Source organism: Eufriesea mexicana, unplaced genomic scaffold, assembly GCF_001483705.2.
Source record: "Eufriesea mexicana isolate 0111107269 unplaced genomic scaffold, ASM148370v2 scaffold1447, whole genome shotgun sequence".
Lineage (NCBI taxonomy): Eukaryota > Metazoa > Arthropoda > Insecta > Hymenoptera > Apidae > Eufriesea > Eufriesea mexicana.
The window spans coordinates 905,583-911,542 of NW_016909550.1; positions in this window are offsets into that span (position 1 = coordinate 905,583).

Consider the following 5,960-nt stretch of genomic DNA (forward strand, 5'->3'; position numbering starts at 1 on the left):
CGAATTATGAGTTGGAAAATCAACAGGATGATAAAGCGATTAATATAAATTGTGCTTTTATTTATTTTTTTAATTCCTATATACCGAAAAATGCATTTTTTATAAATATGGAAATTAAAAATTCTGTCTGTGCTTTATAATTGACATGAGTATTGGTATCTCTGTAATAAATGAAAATCTCTTTGCAGATAATTCGAAAGTAGTTAAAACAGCTAGTCCAGTCAGAATTGTGTGCCGAACTTTTTGGATATTAGCCCTTGGCACTATGTTATAATTATGAAAAACTTTGCTTCGTAAAGTTGTTAAATTTTAATTAGCCACTATATATTTATTTTATTCGAAATAAAATTCTAAAGGTTCTCAGGATTCGTTCAAATGTTGCTCCTCTTAAAATACGTTACATAAAATTTGATTTTGATTTGTTTAACATGGAAAACTCAGGACGAGGTAGACTCGTCATCGTACTATTAGGGACCAATGGAATGATGGAAAACATTGAATTCGAACTATAAGGAAAATACGACATGTTAATACCTGTTGTTATCAGAGATTATCTTAAATATGCAATTACGGAAGTTGACATACCGAAGAAAACTCCGTGTAAGAGTGAAGTTGTTCCGTTAAATGTAGAAATCTTTTACACGAGAGAAATCGATGAATTAAAGGAACGCAAACCCGCCAAATGCACTATGCAGATGCAGAAAATGCCAAGTCCATTTACCATAAAACTTTACATATTCTAATATTGTTTGAAAAACAAATGTGCGATGAAATGAGAGAAAATAAATAATTGGAATAATTTAGTCTAACGAAAGTCTGCGTTTGAACCGTATGGTGCCAGTACAGAAAAAATGGCTCAATAAACATGTACATTTTCACGGGAAAGTAAGTTATAAGAATTCAACCGTATTTCCATTACGATGCCTCGGCTAATGCCACATTCCATCGTGTCATAAATATATCATAGATAGATTATTAGAATAAGAAAAATACAACAAATACAGTAAAATAACTAAAATACAACGACGAGGTCCTAATCGACAGCCAATAACAGATATTTTATCCTAAAGGACTTTATAGTTTCATCACCGGTACGAGGATCGTCTATGGAGTGTAGTGAAGAACGGTCGAAACGTTCGTTAGGTTATGAGATTTTTCATATAATGTTCGTATAATGTACTATTCGGCATATTATATTGGAATAAATACATGTCGTACTAATCGTGATATCTGACGCTTAATAAGTGAATCCATTTTTCTATTGTCACGTGATTCATCAGTGTTTGCATGCGTGGTGATTGTTTATTTTTTCACTCCTCTTTTCGATCAGACTACAGTGTCATTAAGACGTATTAGAGTATACGAGTTCAATATATATAAAATTTATATGGTTTTTTAAAAGAACTATGTAATCACTGCCAAATTTAAGACCTAAGAATCAAACATATTAATCAAGTCTCTAAATCTATTTCCTAATAACTATATAATTTTATACATGATTTCCCTGTATTGCGATGAATGTAAATCTATTTGTCATAATCATTCTAATAAACTGTATTTACAACGTCAACATTAAGTGTTAATTATTGTGAGTATTGATTTTATGAGAGTGTGAGTGTTGGTTTTATATGTATGAATGGTATTGAGGTAGAAGAGATGAAAGTTGTTTGGTATGATCTAAATATAATATGTGCGAGTGGAATCTAGTGTGAATGTTGATAAAAAATGTTTAGAAGAATGTGCCAGAATGAAACAGTTACGTGAGAATCGTCATAGAGTAAACACGAGTTAATAAGAGTGGGAGAGAGAGAAAAGAATTTTAAAGATAATCGATCTTTGTGTTTAAAAATACTTTATTTAGAATTGTTGTCAATATTTAAATACTATTATCTAAATATATTAATTTGTCAATTGTTAGAAAACGTGGAAGATATTGGTATTGATTTCTATCCACAATTATGACAATTTCGCGATGGTATGACTCGATGATAAAATAATATTCTCGAGTACATATTTGGACAGTAAATAACAGTTGGAAATTGTATCTCGTAAATTACCAGATGCGAACTTATCACTTAACAAAAAATGAACTAAAAAATTATTAAACTCCTTTCTTGGTACCGTTTACAATCAATTAGTAGAATTTTATTGCTAATTCATTTATTCTTGAAATATTTTATACAAATTTACTTACTGAAATTAATCGAAATTTAATAATCCTATCACGTGCCAAAATTACATTTTGCTTTCTCAGAAAGCATTTAATCTTAATTTTCTTAATTTTCGTTTCAATGATGGTTAAAATTAATTTTTAAATATTTAAAAACTATTAAAAACAATTTATTAATTTATTAAATTGTTTTTAAACTATTTAATAACATTTTATTAATTTAATAAATAATTCTTACAAATAAGTATTTTGAAATATAAAATAATACTTAATTATTTATGATTTAATACTTAAGTTGTTCCAATATGGAACAAAAGGTCGGTCTCGGAAACACGTTACGATCTTTCATTAGCGAGGTTTAAAATGCTGAATAGTTCGACGTCCGACACTTAATGAGTTTTTTGTGGTTATTGTACATTTTTGCAAACTTCTTTATTCGTTCGGATCACCCCCAAAGCCAAAGTTAAGGATATTAAGCGTCGACATTTAGGATGTGGCTGACAGTGTGCTTGCAGGGACCAAGACTACGTTGTTTCTTAACTTTTGTCGGTAAGTGTATATATATTTGTAGGATATCAAAAGAAATCGCGAATCGGCTATTGCCAAGAAAAACAAATTGTAAACCGATCGATATCTTCTAGAAGCAAATCGAAAAGTTATTCTATATAACAATATTAAATTGCGTGATCCCTCTACGGGGAGGTGAAGCGTAGGTTATGGAAAGCATAAAAAGCGTGGTCCTTGACAACCAAAACAGAGTCCTTGGAAATCGGTTGTGACCAGCACAAGCGTGAGTCGCTTGGTGTTGGAAAGAGAGTTTTAAAAGAGTGCATCTTTGTGTGTTTTCGTTATCTTGGTGTTCTTTCCTTAAGTTAAATCAGTTTACGAGTTTTGAGTTTGTGTTATCGTGTTCTCGTTCTTTCGTGAATTTTCGGTGTCTCAAGATTAGTTCCGCCATCCTACATATTAATTTCAGCCCTTAAATCCAGGAATGGACTTGGTTGTGTACACAATTTCTGCACATCCTCCATACTTAAACTTACAAATTAGTTCTGTAGAGACATGGGTGTTGTTAAATAATATAAAACTATTTATTAAACATAAAATAATAATACAATGTGCGGTGACGGTAGAGACTACGAATATAGATATATATATACATATATACATCACTATACCTTCGCTATACACGCACCTCTCTACATTTCCTGTCTTCCTTATTTAGCCAATATTTTGTATACTCCTAACTCCTATTAGTCTTTTGTTTTCTTTACAGTCCCTTTTCATTAAATATTCATTACTCATCGTAAGATATAACTTATCGCTTTATACCTAAGGTTATATACTGAGTTGCTTATTCTGCTCTTCTGCAACTGTGTTTGTACTTCTCTGTCCTTTTCTTTCAGAATTTCATCGACCGACTCTTCCCCTTTCTTCGCTTTCAATTGTTTTATTCCTATCTGACTAAATCCGTTTCTGCTTATAATGCCACTTATAATTCCACTTGTATTCTACTGCTGTACGTATCCGTTTTATGTCTTTCCTTTTCTCTGAGGCATTTCTTTAGTAACCTCTGTTCGTCCAACTTCCCTATCTTTCTCTCATATTTTATTGCTTTTTCTCCAGCCTTTATTCTTAATTTATCTATCCTAGTTTTTTCTAATGCTATATTACTTGGGATATCAGGTCCCAAACACCATCTAATATGTATTTCAACTGCATTTCCTCTAAATCCTTTCATTCTTTTCACCCAAATATTTCCGCACCGTATATCATATCACTTGCCACCAAGGTGTAGGGGTTCATAGATTTTCTGCAATACAAATGACGATATTTTGTTCAATAGTAAATAAGAAATCGTATAGTAATTAACACGTAGAATTATATGATTTCGATACATTTCATATCGTTACATTATCTTAAACTTGATATATTAATTAATATCAATCTTCGAAATTTTATCAAATGGCGACTGAAGGGCGCCTCTCGAATGCAAAGGGTTAAACTGTCTTATATCTTCCTCTGCCAGTGTCAGGATTACCGCATCATCTGCATAAGCCAATGTGACAGAGCCTACTGTCATCCATCTTGACTGCCGCCGCCAAAGTTTTTTTGAGCTTATCCATATCCGTAATATCCGTAACGCGAAAAGCGTGGGGCTTAAAACGGAGCTCTGCCTTAACCCTCCACTTTTCCCACTCTCACTGCGATTTTCACTTATTGTTATATTTCCTTTATCCTTTCTATCAATCCCTTCCTTATCCCTTTTCTTTCCATCGTTTCCAATAGCCCTTCTCTATTCACACTATCGAATGCCTCTGTTAAATCCCTCCTTCCTCGTTTCCTTTTCGGCCACATATTGTACAATAATATATAAATGTTGTCAATAGTACATCTGTCTTTTCTGAACCCTGCCTGCGTGTCGCTATTGCTGCATACAAGCCTTTGCCTGAATTCCATCCACACCTGCAGCTGTTTCTTTTTTAATCTTGTCAGCTAGTAATCTATCTCCACATCCGTAATCTCCTTCTCTTCTTCTTCCTCTTCCCGACACTTTTCCCTTCTTATTGCAATAAATACGCGTGCAGTTCGCATGGGAGCTCACTCGCAACTATTTGCTTCTCTATGCTACGTGATCCTTCTTTTGTTTTTCACGAGGTGGTACCAACTAGTGAGTGTCACTCGTCCCTGATATGGTTACCAACCATCATTCTCCCCTTTGAGTGACAATAATAGAATAATATCTATATAATTGCATTTCTTATATCTAGCAAATTTATTTCACGCAACGATCAGCTTAGTTTTTCTCGGGTTACGGCTTTAGTTATGAACTCCGCAATTATATGTTTAGTGTCTATGTGTTTAACCTCGAGTTCTCCTTTCTCTAATTTGTCTGGTATGAAATGGAATTTTAAGTTGACATGTCTAGTTTTACTTCATGAGCGATTATTTCCTATCCATTCGATAGCTGCTCTATTATCGTAAAGTAGAGTTATAGGATTACGATAAAATATTTAGAGATTGATTTCATTTAAAATATTCGTAACCCAATTAATATCTTTCTCCGTCTCGGAGAATGCGGACAATTCAACGATACATGTCGAAAGGCCAACGCACTTCTGTTTGTTTGATAACCATGTAACTAGAGAATCGCCAATTAATATCGCTCCCCCTGAGAATGACTTTCCACCTTCTCCGTTTCCCCAGCTCGCGTCTGCGTACGCCTTTAAACGCCATGATTCGTACTATAAAAAAGCATTTTATCTTTCGTACCACATAGATGTTGCAACACTTTCTTAACTAATACAAGATGTCGCTTCTCAGATCGACTGTTGTATTGTGATAAGTATGATTGTGATAAGTATGAATGACTGGCCCAGTTGACTTGATAAATATAACAATTCTCCAATTAACTCCTGATACATTTCTTGTTCAATGCTGTCTTTCCTTGGTTCGAATGATTTATCCTCTACCGGTACTATGGGTATAGTAACTATATTACAGTCGTTCATATTGTGCTTGATTAATAAATTTTCAATGTACTTGGCTTGTGATAGTCAGATTCCTATTTTAAACCGTTCAATTTTTATGTTTAGAAAGGTGCTCGTATTCATCGTTTCAGTGATTTCGTACGATTCCTCGAGTTGTGATAGTATAGAATCGCATACCCCTTTATCGTTATAAAAAATTGTAAAGTCATCGACGTATATGGACATAATAATATAGTCGTTGTCTTGTTTTTAAAAAAATGTGCAGTTCTCTGACATTAGTTGTTTGAATCCTATTCCTA